The sequence below is a fragment of the Saccopteryx bilineata genome, chromosome 5 (assembly GCF_036850765.1).
Source record: "Saccopteryx bilineata isolate mSacBil1 chromosome 5, mSacBil1_pri_phased_curated, whole genome shotgun sequence".
Lineage (NCBI taxonomy): Eukaryota > Metazoa > Chordata > Mammalia > Chiroptera > Emballonuridae > Saccopteryx > Saccopteryx bilineata.
This window is the reverse complement of record NC_089494.1, coordinates 131006922-131024332: the sequence shown is the minus strand read 5'-3', so window position 1 is coordinate 131024332 and position 17411 is coordinate 131006922. Positions and strand designations below refer to the sequence as shown.

Sequence of the window (17411 nt, the reverse complement as noted above, 5' to 3'; positions counted from 1 at the left end):
TAAACTGTGTTTCTTTGTCTAGGGTAGGGGGGTGTGAGTGCAGAATGCTATGCATTCTTCCCAAACTGGGAAGTTCTTTTATGAATTCAAAACGTCCTTTTGGCTGGAGCACTACAGAACAGTTACTTTGATTTCTGTGAGCGACCCTCTAAACATATGGCCATGAAATAATAAACAGATTCTTTACTATTTAACCCAATTCCACCAAACGCCAGACATCTTCAGAAAAAAATAAAACAAAAAAAACCTCAGTGGTTCAAACACAGATCATCTTCTTCCAAAACGACACGTGAATTGCGGAGTGTAATTTCTCCAAAGGAAAAAGTTTACTTAAAATAGCAGCTCACTTTGTTTAGACCCACCAGTCTGAATCCTTAAAGGAGTACTGTCGTTTGAAAAGGAAACAACACATTTGAAAATACCAAAGTGACACAATTTAAAAAAAAAAGTTCAGGCTTGATAATACAATAAGGAGACAAATGATAAAGAAGTGACAATAAGATATTATTCTAAAGATTGCACTACGATAACAGAGATGCGTGGACCATTTCTATGTCTAAAAGAAGAAAACAAATCTCTAATAAACAAGAGTCCCAGGAAATTAGGGAGATTTCCGTGTGTTTGACATTATGTATTTCTCAGTGTCTCGCTTTCTCTGGGTCTTATTTACTAAGTCACCTATTAAGCAGATAAGCTGATCTGTCTTCCATTTCTCTTGCAGAACTAACATGAAAACATTAAAGTCCTTTCATTTCAGACCTTTATTTTATTTCTGTGTTTAACTTGGTTCACAATCCCAGGGTACATTAATTTCAGGAATGGCTAAAATACGGGCAGGAACACAAACCATATCTGGCAATTTAAAAGAGATCAAAGCGGGGGGCAGGGTGGAAATCTTCAGGATGACCAATGCCATTTTTAACGATCCCCTTTCATACTGTCCGGGACACATGACTGATGTTTACGCAGAGTCTCGGGAGACAACCGCAAAGATGATATCACTAGTTAAAGCGGACAGCTTAAGTCTCTCTAAATTAAAAATGACATTACCTCATCAGTTAAAGCCGTGTGCCAGCGTTGTATGTACCGAAGAAGAAAATAGAGCTGACATTGATGGAGATAAGCATTAACATATGTGAGTGATTATGCTAACTGCGTTTCCTCTGCTGCGTCTCCCTGTCTTCTAGTAGCGCTCACCGGCCTGCTAGCATTGCTGCTGTCCCTTGCAAAATGAATGGGCTCGCCCAGAGGAATTGTTCCTTCCTCAATACTTTGGGGAGACGGTTTTCTACATGTTAGAAGAAGATGGAGAAGGAGGAGTCAAGGCGGAGGCCAACAGGGAGGACAAAGAAAGCACTGACATTCAAAGTCCAGCTAGCCTTTGACAGCTGGAAACAGAGCCTCCCCTGCATAATTCCTTTTACCTCTACTGCTTCATTGACTAGACAGGGCTGCATGAGTTGCCCACGCTTGCATGTAATTCAGCTGTGGTTTGAACTGTTGACTGTGTGTGCCCCAGCTCTTCAATACAGGCCTTTTACTTGAATCCTAACATGGTCTGAATACCAAGTGGCTACATCCCACTGCATTCTGCCTTCCAGACACAAATAGCAGGGTTGGGTCAGGCTTTTTAAAGAACTGAGGGCATTTCTGTGAGCCCTTTTTCCCAGGTGGGTCAGAACTCAGCTGATCGGTGCTGGCGAATTGAACAGGGAAGGAAGCTGGTGCTTTAATTCCCGTGTCTCCCGGCAGGAGAGCCATGAGGTTCTCCCCTTGGCAACAGTAAAAACCATTTTTAAAAGGGAAAGAGGGACCGCAATCTCTCCCCAACAGGAGGTAAGTCATTGCATCATTAAATGCCAATTTTAGGAAATTGAATTATCCGAGGATTCAAAGGTTACATTTACAAACTGGAACACTGCTCTCATTCTAGCCCTTCCCTTCTAAAGCACCATCCAACAGAGCCCCTGAAGAGCCAGAGCCACAAATAGCAGCTCACGTAAACATTCAGGAGGGCTCATTCGCACAAGTTGTAAATAGTGGCACTGCCAAGGGAGATAAGGAAGCAGCTTGTGTCTCCCTCCGGGTGATACTAGTTCCACTCCATAATCTTCTGGCTGGTGAACTTGGGGACCAGGAATGCAGCAGGTGTGCCAGGACCCCTTCCTCTGAGAGAGATGAAATGTGTCACCACAGCAACGCACCCAGCCAGCTTTGGCCTGAGGCCCAGGCTCCTGCATTTGTAAATTTCACCCCCTACACACACACACACACACACACACACACACACACACACACACACACCCCACCCCACCCCAGACCCCAGACCCTCTCCACTGCATGCTGCTCCATTACTGCTACTTCGACATTTTTGAGAATGGTGAGCTCCCCTCTCAACAGCATGCCTACAAAGGTGGGAATGGAGGTACGCATGCTCCCCTCTGTGAACACACCGACTGCATGGCTGGAGGGCAGTGGTGTTTCAGGCATGCAACTCCTAAGAGCCTAGAGGAGGGACTGGGAAGTTGACTGGTCTGTCCCTTTGGAGCCTTGATCCTAAAATAGAATGATGTTCAGGGTCCAAAGCACAGTGCCCTCTGGGTTCCTGCAGGACTGCTGCAGCCACCTCTTCCCTGTTCTCAGTGCCACAGGGTACCTGCAAGGAAAGCCCTCCTCAACCCTCATCCTCCCCATCCCTGGCATGGAAACGCCACGTGGATTTTCAGATAGTCAGAGGGCACACCCCTCCTACTCCTCCTGTAGCCAGCCTCCCATTCCTCTTCTACTGTAAACCCTTTCCGTTCTGCACTAGTCATGGTAAAGCCACCTGTCTTCACTGGGAATCAATGTGAAGGTCTCTCTAGCTAACCCTTGCACAGTTCACTAGAAGTGATACATCCATTATTTTCGTGTTGGGGTGTGAAATGCTGGGTGGCTATTCTCTGGGGGCCCCTGGCTTTCAAGTGCAAGCCCCTGAAGCCGAAGGCCTTTCTGCCACCTACCCTCCACCCCCGCCTCACCTGTGGCCACAAAAACCTTCTGTGTCCCAAGAGTAGCAATGAGATAGGATTCTTGTGAGAGTGATAGAGGAATAAAGACAGCCTTCTGAGATATAAAAACATTCACAAATACAGAAAAGATGAGAGAATTTATCAACAGAAAGCCCCCACTCCAGGAAATACTAAGGGGGGTTTTCCAACCAGATTCAAAGAACAAAAGAAAACAACACCACAAGTAACAGCTCCACCAAGAACACAATAAAACCAAACTTAAACTGTGACAACAAAGGAAAAAAAGGGGGGAGAGGATGGAGATTAACAGTAGCAAAGGATGATGAAGTGCAGAAATATTTATAAGATAGGGTACTACAATGAATATGGTAGGTACCCTTTTCATTACTTAATGGTAACCACCCTTAAAAAAACCACCACAAAAACACTTGACTTAAAAAAGGTAGCAACAGAGGAAAGAAGTATGGAACACAAACAAACAAAAACAAATGATAGAAAAACAAAAGAGAAGAATCAAACTAGATACAAAACTAACAGAAAGCAATTTATAAAATGGCAGTAGGGAACCCACAAGTGTCAATAATTACACTAAATGTAAATGGATTAAACTTACCAATAAAAAGACACAGAGTAGCAGAATGGATTAAAAAAGAAAATCCAACTATATGCTGCCTACAAGAAACACATCTAAGCAACAAGGATAAAAACAAATTCAAAGTGAAAGGCTGGAAAACAATACTCCAAGCAAACAACACCCAAAAAAAAGCAGGTGTAGCAATACTCATATCTAATAATGCTGACTACAAGACAGAAAAAGTACTCAGAGACAAAAATGGTCATTTCATAATGATTAAGGGGAAGTTGAATCAAGAAGACATAACAATCCTTAATATATATGCACCAAACCAAGGAGCACCAAAATATATAAGACAGCTACTTATTGACCTTAAAACAAAAACTAACAAAAATACAATTATACTTGGAGACCTCAATACACCGCTGATGGCTCTAGATCGGTCATCCAAACAGAGAATCAATAAAGATATAGTGGCCTTAAACGAAATACTAGAACACCTGGATATGATAGACATCTACAGGACACTTCATCCCAAAGTGACAGAGTATACATTTTTCTCTAGTGTACATGGAACATTCTCAAGAATTGACCATATGTTGGGCCACAAAGACAATATCAGCAAATTTAGAAAAATTGAAATTGTACCAAGCATATTTTCTGATCATAAAGCCTTGAAACTAGAATTCAACTGCAAAAACGAGGGGGAAAAACCCACAAAAATGTGGAAACTAAACAACATACTTCTAAAAAATGAATGGGTCAAAGAAGAAATAAGCGCAGAAATCAAAAGATATATACAGACAAATGAAAATGAAAATACGACATATCAGAATCTATGGGATGCAGCAAAAGCAGTAATAAGAGGAAAGTTCATATCACTGCAGGCCTATATGAACAAACAAGAGAGAGCCGAAGTAAACCACTTAACTTCACACCTTAAGGAACTAGAAAAAGAAGAACAAAGACAACCCAAAACCAGCCGAAGAAAGGAGATAATAAAAATCAGAGCAGAAATAAATGAAATAGAGAACAGAAAAACTATAGAAAAAATCAATAAAACAAGGAGCTGGTTCTTTGAAAAGATCAACAAAATTGACAAACCCTTGGCAAGACTCACCAAGGAAAAAAGGCACAGGACTCAAATAAATAAAATCCAAAATGAAAGAGGAGAGATCACCACAGACATCATAGAAATACAAAGAATTATTGTAGAATACTATGAAAAATTATATGCCACCAAATACAACAATCTAGAAGAAATGGATAAATTCCTAGAACAATACAACCTTCCTAGACTGAGTCATGAAGAAGCAGAAAGCCTAAACAGACCAATCAGCAGGGAGGAAATAGAAAAAACTATTAAAAATCTCCCCAAAAATAAAAGTCCAGGCCCAGACGGTTATACTAGTGAATTCTATCAAACATTCAAAGAAGACTTGGTTCCTATTCTACTCAAAGTCTTCCAAAAAATTGAAGAAGAAGCAATACTTCCAAACACATTTTATGAGGCCAACATAACCCTCATACCAAAACCTGGCAAGGATGGCACAAAGAAAGAAAACTACAGACCAATATCTCTAATGAATACAGATGCTAAAATACTAAACAAAATACTGGCAAACCGAATACAACAACATATTAAAAAAATAATACATCATGATCAAGTGGGATTCATCCCAGAATCTCAAGGATGGTTCAACATACGCAAAACGGTTAACGTAATACACCATATCAACAAAACAAAGAACAAAAACCACATGATCTTATCTATAGATGCAGAAAAGGCTTTTGATAAAATACAACACAATTTTATGTTTAAGACTCTCAACAAAATGGGTATAGAAGGAAAATATCTCAACATGATAAAGGCCATATATGATAAACCATCAGCCAACATCCTATTAAACGGCATAAAACTGAGGACTTTCTACCTTAAATCAGGAACAAGACAGGGTTGTCCACTCTCTCCACTCTTATTCAACGTGGTGCTAGAAGTTCTGGCCAGAGCAATCAGACAAGACAAAGAAATAAAAGGCATCCATATCGGAAAAGAAGAAGTAAAGCTATCACTTTTTGCTGATGATATGATCCTATACATCGAAAACCCGAAGGACTCCACAAAAAGATTATTAGAAACAATAAACCAATACAGTAAGGTCGCAGGATACAAAATTAACATACAAAAGTCCATAGCCTTTCTATATGCCAACAATGAAATATTAGAAAACGAACTCAAAAAAATAATCCCCTTCACGATTGCAACAAAAAAAATAAAATACCTAGGAATAAACATAACAAAGAACGTAAAGGACCTATATAATAAAAATTACAAAGCATTGTTAAGGGAAATCGAAAAAGATACAATGAGATGGAAAAATATTCCTTGTTCTTGGATAGGAAGAATAAATATAATCAAAATGGCCATATTACCCAAAGCAATATACAAACTTAATGCAATTCCCATCAAAATCCCTATGAGATTTTTTAAAGAAATGGAACAAAAAATCATCAGATTTATATGGAACTATAAAAAACCCCGAATAGCCAAAACAATCCTAAGGAAAAAGAATGAAGCTGGGGGCATTACAATACCTGACTTTAAACTATATTATAGGGCCACGATAATCAAAACAGCATGGTATTGGCAAAAAAATAGACACTCAGACCAATGGAACAGAATAGAAAGCCCAGAAATAAAACCACATATATATGGTCAAATAATCTTTGATAAAGGGGCCAACAACACACAATGGAGAAAAGAAAGCCTCTTCAACAAATGGTGTTGGGAAAACTGGAAAGCCACATGCAAAAGAATGAAACTCGACTACAGCCTGTCCCCGTGTACTAAAATTAATTCAAAATGGATCAAAGACCTAAATATAAGACCTGAAACAATAAAGTACATAGAAGAAGACATAGGTACTAAAATCATGGACCTGGGTTTTAAAGAACATTTTATGAACTTGACTCCAATGGCAAGAGAAGTGAAGGCAAAGATAAATGAATGGGACTACATCAGAATTAAAAGTTTTTGCTCAGCAAGAGAAACTGATATCAAAATAAACAGACAGCCAACTATATGGGAACTGACATTTTCAAACGACAGCTCAGATAAGGGCCTAATATCCAAAATTTACAAAGAACTCATAAAACTCAACAACAAACAAACAAACAATCCAATAAAAAAATGGGAAGAGGACATGAACAGACACTTCTCCCAGGAAGAGATACAAATGGCCAACAGATATATGAAAAGATGCTCAGCTTCATTAGTTATTAGAGAAATGCAAATCAAAACTACAATGAGATACCACCTCACTCCTGTTAGATTAGCTATTATCAACAAGACGGGTAAGAGCAAATGTTGGAGAGGCTGTGGAGAAAAAGGAACCCTCATTCACTGTTGGTGGGACTGTAAAGTAGTACAACCATTATGGAGGAAAGTATGGTGGTTCCTCAAAAAACTGCAAATAGAACTACCTTATGACCCAGCAATCCCTCTACTGGGTATATACCCCAAAACCTCAGAAACATTGATACGTGAAGACACATGTAGCTCCATGTTCATTGCAGCACTGTTCACAGTGGCCAAGACATGGAAACAACCAAAAAGCCCTTCAATAGAAGACTGGATAAAGAAGATGTGGCACATATACACTATGGAATACTACTCAGCCATAAGAAATGATGACATCAGATCATTTACAGCAAAATGGTGGGATCTTGATAACATTATAAGGAGTGAAATAAGTAAATCAGAAAAAAACAAGAACTACATGATTCCATACATTGGTGGAACATAAAAATGAGACTAAGAGACATGGACAAGAGTGTGGTGGTTACCAGGCGTGGGGGGAGGGAGGACATGGGAGGGAGGGAGGGAGAGAGTTAGGGGGAGGGGGAGGGGCACAGAGAACTAGATAGAGGGTGGCGGAGGACAATCTGACTTTGGGCGAGGGGTTTGCAACATAATTTGATGACAAAATAACCTAGACATGTTTTCTTTGAATCTATGTACCCTGATTTATTAATGTCATCCCATTACCATTAATAAAAATTTATAAAAAATAAATAAATAAATAAATAAAAGAAAAAAAAAAGATATGTGCAGTGTGCATAGGGATTTGTTCAAAGTTTTTTTTATAATCCGGCCCTCCAACAGTCTGAGGGGCAGTGAACTGGCCCCCTGTGTAAAAAGTTTGGGGACCCCTGGTAAAGGTTGCCATCTCCATAACATGGCCAGGGAAGACATAAACATAGTGACCTATACATTGTATTTTGCTAAATAAGAACCTTGAAAACATTCTCCTGTGGAAACTGAGACATCAGATTGATGTAGCACCTAAGAACTTGCAGACGTAATACTTATTACACCATTGGGCATTAGGTGCCTGAGTGCCAGAGCGTCTGGATGAGACTGTGCTCCAAAGTGGGAGGTGCGCTCTTCTGAAGAGAGGTGGTTGTCATGACAGCTATTTTCTTCAGGTTCGATGTCATTAGAACAAAGCAGAACACCCACTCCCTTAAGTTTGTCAAAAGCGATTCATAGATATTTAGAAAGAAACTTCTGAAAGTATAAGATGTTGTTTGTTTTTTCAGAACCACTTACTGAGCAATTTAGAAGGTTCAATTCGAGTGTTGTTAAAATACAAATGTAACATAGTTGGACTACCTGGATTATGCAATATTTGTCCTAGTTTTTTTTTTCTTGTTTATTCATTTTCTCAATAAGCATGAACTTATTTCCAAGGAAACAGTTTTGTTTTTGTTTCTCAGATAAATTCAGGATAAATATTTTTAGACCTGAAAATGTATAATCTTATCAGGGAAATATATAAGGCATGGTGACACCTAAAAAGTAATTCCAATGGACTGGCCTGCGGTGGCACAGCAGATAGAGCACTGGCCTGGGGCTCTACCCAGGTTTACACCCCAAGGTCATCGGCTTGAGCACAGGCTCATCAGCTTATGTGCAGGGTCACTGGCTTGAGCATAGGATCATAGACAAGTCCCCATGGTAACTGGCTTAAAAAGGTCACTGGCTTGAAGCCCAAGATTGCTGGCTTGAGCAAGAGGTCACTGGCTCAGCTGGAGCCCCCCAATTAAGGCACATATGAGAAGCAATCAGTGAAGCATTAAGGTGCCACAACTACGAGCTGATGCTTCTCATCTCTCTCCCTTCATGTCTGTCTCTCCCAGTATGTCTCTCTCTCTCTCTCTCTCTCTGTCTCACTTGCTAAATAATAATGATGATGATGATGATAATAATTCCAATGCAACAGTAGGCAAATCTGTAATTACTTGGTTGATACTGGCTAAGGATTTCATAAATTCAAGTGGAGGAAACATTTACAAGTCATTGAATACAGAGGCGGATTTAATGGTGGCACACAGGGTGCACATCCTGGGCCCCGACTTCAGAAGGGTCCCACAAAACCCCAACTTTACACTTTTTTCTAATGTAAGGGGCCCAATATTTTCTTCTGTACACGGAGCCTCAACTGACCTTATTCCACCTCTGACTGAATATAAGAAAAGCTCCACAGACGATGAACCTTGACTTGGGTTTTAAAACAATGGAATTAAATCAGTGAAAATAAGAAAAGAGAAACTTCTAGGGAAAGGATGCTGGAACAATGATGTGCAGTTGTCTTTGGATGAGGGACATTGGGCAGTCGCTCCTGACCTTCAGAAGAACTGATACTGCCCCATGGGTGGTGCCTGGACAGACTTGGAGCAGAGATCACAGGTCTGGCCAAGGGCTGGCGCTGCCAGGTTTTTGCCTTGAAGTGAAGACTTTCTACCTAGTTCCTGGACTTGCATTTGACCTCCACGTCACCCTTCTTGTGCCAGTTACTACTAGGATTGATCTTTCACCATTTTTTTTTTCTTTTTCAAGGTCATGACCAAAATTCATTTAAACACTTTTTAAAAAAAGTATGGGTTAGAGCAAGAACAAAATACACCTGTGTGCATAATCCCAGAACTGCCTGTGCCTGACGTCCGACCTCAGACATTTCTGCATCGTGAATGAACAGACACGCTGGGGAAGGAGGAGGAGGAGGGAGACCGCAGTAACTGTGCTGCTACAGAAATGTTCTCGAATGATCTTCAACTGGCTCCACTTCCATTTCTTTTTCCCTCTCTCTGGCACTCAGGCTAGTGGTTCACTTCCCAGTCAGTGACCACAAGGTGACCCCAGGGTGAGATGAGGGTGGGCTCTGTCCACATGACAGCTCATGCCCTTGGCTTTGTTCAGGCACGGCAGTGCCATACTGGGTGGATAATCCCGGACTTCATTCAGTCAGCTGGTGAAGAGCCATCTATAAAACAGGGGTTTCACAGACGTGGACACAGCTGTGGTGAAACACATTATGTGTCACAGGATATACTTACTAGTGGGTAATTCTCTCTCTTCAAGCCTGTAAAGCAACGGCAGGCATAAAAGCATTCTCAGCTTTTCCAAAAAGAGTGCCACATAAAGAAATAGAAGTACTACCATGTTTTTCACCAAAAATTTTATGTCTCCTTACCTGCAAAGCATAACGGGAGTTAAAAAAATCAAAGCTTTTGCTAATAGTCCTTTACCATAATTTGTACAGAAAATTTCTATTGAAAAAACTCAGTATTATTTCTGTTCAAACATTTACACAGACTGTGTTTAACATTAATGGGAAACAGACTGTCACACATTAATGGGAAAGTGTTTTTTAAAGCATTGAATTTTAAAGAAGAAAAATTACAAAAGTATTAAGTTGAAGTTGTAATTTTTAATGACCACCAAAGCCAACATTACTTCTGTCTCAGAAGTATTTGAACTGCTAAACAGTGTTCCTCAGTATATGTTTGCTAGTGAATAAATTAGAAAGGAATTCGGTAGTAATTTATATAAATGCCATTTGACTTCTAAATTTACAAAAGCCTATTTTAAGGTTAAAAGTATTATGAGGGCTGTGTGTGTGTTTAATAAGTGAAAATTGGTATTTTGCCTGTGTCTGGGCAAAAAGAATTATTACAATATGAGTCATTAAGTAAAGTATTCTGAAACAATAATATATTTTTTAAAGCAATGGCACATCACTTTCTTTATTTTATTATATGTTATTTGAGAGAAAGAGAAAAAGAGAGAGGAAGGGAGAGAGATGAGACGTATCAACTCACAGTTGCATCACTTCAGTTGTTCATTGATTGCTTCTCATATATGCCTTGACCAGAGGCTGCAGCCAAGTTAGTGACCCCTTGCTCAAGCCAGTGATCTTGAGCTTCGAGCCAGTGACTTTTGGGCTCAAGTCAGTGACCTTGGGATCATGTTGATGATCCTGCACTGAAGCTAAATGAGCCCGTGCTTAAGCTAGTGACCTCAGGGTCTCAAATCTGGGACCTCAGCATCCTAGGTCGATGCTTTTATCCACTGTGCCACCACAGTGAAGAAATGATATCTTATAGTACAGCAATAATCTTACTCTATTACACACAAAAAAAAAATTCAAAGGAACTATCAGTTGGCATGAAGTTATGTAGCAGTGAGGAGGGTGGGGACAAGAGAAAATTCAACATAGACATTTAACAGTTACAAAAATAGGAATGTTTCTTACCAGAATGTGGAGTTATGGCCAGCATGGCTTGTTTGCAGAAGAAAAATCAGCAGAATAAATTAAATCCCTTTTTGGCATCAGAAAATGAACCCTCAAAGTAGACGTGGAAAATGCTGTTGTTACATTGTCACCCAGACAATGTTTCTCCTGCTTCCTGGCTCTATCCCCAGCCCTATAGGGTCAGCCTTTTCTCTACCCCCACCCCATGCCCTACAGAGCCAGCTTTGTGTTTCTGTGACAAGATGCTAGCTCTAGATTGCTTGGCCCCAGGTCTGTTAGAAGGCGGGATGGAAGGCCCAGGTCTGAAAGAGTGGAGAGCAGAAGCCTAGTCACCCACCCTGCCATTGGTGGCACAGACACTGTCCCAGGTCCCCAAAACACAGCCTTTGAAATACATCGTTTCTTCAAAGTACTCATCACCCCATTGATGTATCCACAATGTTCAAGCAAGTAGAGAAGTGGTTATTTATCTGTGTTTTTGCCTGTTGCGCACACATGTGTGTGTGAGTCTAATAAATGATTTGTTTAAATTTCTCTCTTCTTATAATACCAAAAAAGTTAGAAATGCTAGGGGCATAATGGTTATCCAGAGATACCTGAAGGGCTCTCCTGTCAGAAGGGAATTAAATGTGGTCTTAAGATCAATGGGTAGTCCTGGCCGGTTAGCTCAGTTGATTAGGAGCATCATTCCGAAACAACAAGGTTGCTTGTTAAATCTCTGGTCAGGGCACACACAGGAAGCAGACAATGAGTGCACAACATAGTGGAACAACAAATGAATGTTTCCCTTCCCCCACCCCTCTCTCTTCTTTCCTTTCTCTGTCTCTAAAAATCAATCAATAAATAAAACCCTGGCTGGATAGTTTGGCTGGTTAGAGCAGTGGTAGTCAACCTGGTCCCTACCGCCCACTAGTGGTCATTCCAGCTTTCATGGTGGGCGGTAGCGGAGCAACCAAAATATAAATAAAAAGATAGATTTAACTATATTAAGTTGTTTTATAAAGATTTATTCTGCCAAACTTAGCGAAAATCTGACATAAAGTACTTGGTAAGTAATTCTTATTATATGCTTTAACTTGCTGTAACTGTGCTTTATAAATTTTAAAAAGTAAAGTTACTTCCCTACTTTATAAATCACCATTACTGTGGAACCGGTGGGCAGTTATAAAATTTTACTACTAACAGGGATACAAAAGTGGGCGGTAGGTATAAAAAGGCTGACTACCCCTGGGTTAAAGTGTCGTCCGGCATGAAGGTTGTCAGTTCAATTCCCTATTCAGGGCACACACAGGAGCATCTCCATGTTCCTGTCTCTCTCCCCCTACCTCTCTCAAAAAAATAAATAAATGAAAATAAAAAAACAACAATAGGTAGAAATGACATTAAATGCTGGAGAAACATTGATTGAAGGAACAAGCGCAAGGCAAACTGAGGGACATAGGTAGTCCTCAGGAAGTCAGCAATGGATGAGCTACCATGTGGTCCATTGCTTTTTCCTATAGGTTTTTGAGCAAGGTGAAGCAATCCCTTGGTAGGAATTTTAAATTAGAAGTAACTTGATGATCATAAAGACCATTTTTTATCATCTCAAAAATGAAATGTAATGATTAATGTGTCTTTCATTATAATACAGTAGAAATTCTGGCTCTTTTGCTAACTGGATTTGAAATATTTATTGTTCCAGTGCCTTAAGTGTCCTGGGCTTCAGTTTTTTTTATTTTTTTTTATGTGTGTGTGTGTGTGTGTGTATGTGTGTGTGTGTTGTATTTTTATTTGTCTGTTTAGAAAGAGGCAGGGAGAGAGGAACATCAATCTGATCCTGTATGTGCCCTGACTGGGGATTGAACCAGCAACCTCTGAGCTTCAGGACAATGCTCCAACCAACCAAGCTATCCAGCCAGGGCTTAATTTTTTCTTAAATGTATTGATTGATTTTTAAAGAGACAGAGAGAGGAAGGGAGAGGCAGGAGAAAGGGAAGGGAAACATTCATTTGTTGTTCCACTTAGTTGTGCACTTACCTGCTTCCGTGTGTGTTCTGAGCGGAGATCAAACCTGCAACCTTGTTGTTTTGAGATAATGCTCTAACCGACTGAGCTAATCTGCCGGGATAGGCTTCGGTTTTATCATCTACAAAATGTAGTATCAGTCTATTTTCTCTTAGATCTCTCCTCACTGTAAAACTTTGCTGGTTCTTTCCATGGTGATCACCTTAACATGAACTAGCCATTAAACCCAAAGCATTCCTAATTCCCGCTCTGAAAGAGACAAACTAGACTTGCCCATGCCAAAGTCATGGTTGAGCCCCTTTAACCAAGCATGGTCACAGGCTCAGGTAGTGGCATCATACTTGCATAGCCCAAGAGAGTTACTAAAACAGCTTTTCAAAGCACTGATTCAAATTAAATTTATATCATTTATTAAGGCAGAATAGGAGGAGTTAGGCTGCCAAATTTATTTTCATCTTCTCAAATTTATGCCATCATTGAAAAAGTTGATTCCCTCCCAGAATATTTTTATTATTTATGACCTGTGACTAGTATAAATAAAGTGACTCTTCAAAATAGCACATAGGAAATACTTTGTGGTGGACACTATTTTCAAAGATATGCAATAAATGGGTCTATGATCAATGATATTGAGATATGTTGGGTTAAACCAAGTTAAATAAAGGTTTCATTCCTATGGAACTTATCAGAGCCTTTACTGACATAAATTGTGAATATTTACAATGGAACAATATATGAGGACATTTCCCAAATGATTTTCAGGAAAAAAAAAGAGAATATTTTTTCTCTTGAAGCATTTTTGGGAAACATATTTTAGGATCAGTTCTCTCCTGTTTCTGTTTCTTACCAAAAAAGGAGCAAGCACAACAGATTGGAAAGTGATGAAAACAATAATAATATAATCTAGGTAATGTGTCGTTACCAGAGAAAGAGCAATAAAAATTAATGAACTATCTGAAATATGGGGTTAAAACTAATACGGCAATTTCAAGAACCTGCAATGTTTTTAAATAACTTTCGCCTGAAAGAATTCTCAGAGGGCTTCTTTTATGGTACATTCGTAAGTAAGCATTTATTTACCCCCAAATAATTCAAGAACTGAAATGCTGAAAAACTGCCTTGTTCCTGTTGTTCCCTGTGCCTTTACACAATCCAGTCTCTTAATAAACTTTTATTCATAATGTGCAGTAAAGTTAAGCTCTCTACATTAAGACCATTCATAGAAATTAGGCTGTTTAATTGCAGTGAAATGTAAAATCATTGTATGTAGTCTGGATTTCAGTTGGAATAAAATCGCCCCCCCATGGAACAATTAAAGTAAGGAAGGTACAGTGTGACCTTTTCCCTCCTTTGCCTTTCCTTGTCTTGTTATTACAGCTGAGACTTTAGTATTATCAAGGGGAGACTCTTTATACCTTCTTGTGTTCTGCTTAGTAGCAGAGTGCATTTTGAAAGGGTCCCTTACACTACATTTTATTTTAGCTAACCTGACTATACTCCATTTTCCTTCCTGTTAAACTTGCCATAAAGATGTCTTGGAGCTGGGGAGTACTTTAGATGGTAGGATGGGGGCTTATATGATCACCTGGTTGAGTTAAAGCCATGCTCCAACCACAGAGCCATGTCAGCAAGGTGATGCTCCCTGTGGTCATATAATTAAACTTAGCAAGGTGGGGTCCTGCTCTTAGACTATTTTGCAAGGTTGATGGCCATTGCTCATCTTTCTTCTAAACATACAATTATTACTCTTTAAGGTCTGAATAAATCATGAGTTGACCCTAGGTCATTAATTCCCTTCTTCTATCCCTGAGCTTGCTTCTAACACAGAGGTAGACAAGTCTTGCTCTATACCAAGAAATGACTCAGTCTGCTATGCAAGTCAGTGATAAGAAAAAAAATCATGTCAACTAAAATTTAGGCCAATAACCAATGATTCTCTGAATATGTTGTCTTTTAACTGGTTTGCATGTTGTACTATAGAAAAACTCCTCGTTGACATGTGAAGTTACTTTATGTCCATAGATAATATTTCTCATACAAATTACTCCCTGTGTTACAGGCTGACTTTGGGGGTCAGGTTAGTAAGACTTCTAGTAGTGCAGGAGTCTGTAGCTGATACACTTGTCTTTTGCTATAACAAAAATTTAAATAAGGAAAAAGAATACTCCAAGCATGAATGCATGGAGCTCTAAAGATGACTTACAGCCGTTCGCTGCTTTCAATAAACATTAGGGGAGGAAAGGAAATCTCTCTACAACGGGATCAATTGTTCTCATGTGCATTTCGTTCTAGTATCATAAACGCATTAGGCCCATACCTAAAGTGTCATGTTTCTTGGTTGTGGCGAACTTAGCGGTTGTGCTTTATGAAACTGCACAGAACAGTGTGATCTCCACCCGGCTCAGTGCCTGCCACCCATCCTAAGGTTCAGCTCAACCTTTTCTTCTTGACCGGGGTCACTAAAGGGAAAAGACACCTTGTGTATATTGCTGACCCATTTTTTTCCTTCAACGTGTTTTGCTTTACACTTTCTCAGAAAAAAATGGTGTGGTCATTTCAGTGTAAGAGACTTCTCCTCACTCTGGAAAGAATAGTCTCACCTATCTGATGCTGAAAAGGCTCTCCTGTCATTACTACAAAGAAAAGAAGAAAAAAAACTTGAAAATATGACTATCCTGCAGCTCTGATGGGACAATTACCTAGATTCCCCACTGAATAATTAGTGATTAATTGGGCAGATTAAAAATAAACCTCTTAAAATTAGATCCCATAGTCTAAAAAGAATTATTGCTTTATTTTCTTTTTCCAAAGATTATATACAGGAAACTTGAATATTGTGCTTTCAGGATGCCATAAACCAGAGTGACTGCCCTTCTAGAGCTGGAAGCTGTGTCCTGTGCCCCCACAATAGCAAGTAAGGGGCTTTCTGAGCAAATTTGGCGCTACATGCTAATAGCGCCCATCCAGTTGCAGGTCACTACATCAGTTGGGTCCATCAATGGAAACACATAATGCATTTAATGATTTAAAAAACCCAACTTACAGTGGTACATACAAATTGACTTATTTAACTCCGTGATTGACGGTGGCTTTAATTGGTCGAGTTTCTGGTGGCCGTACCAGAATAAGACCTACTGTCCTTCCAACTACTGTTTCTCTGCATTATTAGGCTGTGGTTCTGTCCTGAGTTAGTCATGTTCTGGCCAATCAGCACCCCGGGAGATAAGAACAGCTGAATGTCCCACCTGACCTGAACTACATAGTTGGCTTCACACTGGGTTGTTGGGAAAACCAAACTGCTTTATTCAGCTCACCATGCATTTGTCTCTTTTCTTCATGTTCTGCCCTTCCTCGGAAAGGGACCTTGAGCCCCTGCAAAGGCCATCAAGTAATTATTTCCTCTAATGCTCCCTGTCATCCTGCAACTTGGTTTTATTCTTGTCTGTGTTACAGGTGTGGCTCACAAAGGTCAGTCAGTGACCTATCCAAGGCACTCATCAGTGGCAGAGTGTGTGGGCTGGGATTGCCATCATCCTATTTTGGCTAATTTGACTGCCTGCTGGTCAGGCAGATATCACTGCCTGGCCTCACTGTCTTCTGACACTGTGAGAGGCCAAAAGTGGTGACACTTCTTGGTAGATCATTAGTGCAGGAGTGGACCCTGAGGTTCAGAGCCAGGACCAGAGCCCAGTCCTTCCTGCCCCAGCTGTCTTGCCACTGGACCATGTTTAAAGAGATTCAGTTCACTTGAAAAACAACACACAAAAATTCTCTTTGGAAGGCTGAGAGAAGAGGAGCAAAGAAAAGAGAATATACTTTATGTGGAAAAAAACACCTTAAAATAAAGATGTAAGGATTGAAGCAAAGAATAAGGAAGTAACTGCGTCCAAAAAGCCCACTGTCTCCTCTCAATGGCTTGATGCATTATATAAACCCATCTTGAGACAATTCATGAAAGTAATTCTTTTTTCCCCCTGAGAACAGCGGAAAGTTGGCAAGAAGTAAAATTTTCTATGAAATAGGGAGGCAAACAAGTTGTAAGTGACGTTAATATTTTCCAGATGGCACAGTTTCTTGGGAACTGCAGTTATTGTAATTAGAAGCATGAGAATTTTTCTATAAATACTGAACTTTGCAAGTTTGACACTGGATGACTCCATCACTTCTAGAGCTTAGTGATTTTCTTTTTTTAGAAAGGTGTCCCTTCTCTTTAAAAATGCC

General features: G+C 39.8%; 1 protein-coding gene across 8 annotated transcripts in view; it reads right to left on the bottom strand.

Annotated features, from left to right (window-relative positions):
- NRP1 (neuropilin 1) overlaps nt 1–17411 on the bottom strand; it is a 189255-nt gene that overhangs the window by 117675 nt on the left and 54169 nt on the right. The gene's annotated exons all lie outside the window — the stretch shown is intronic.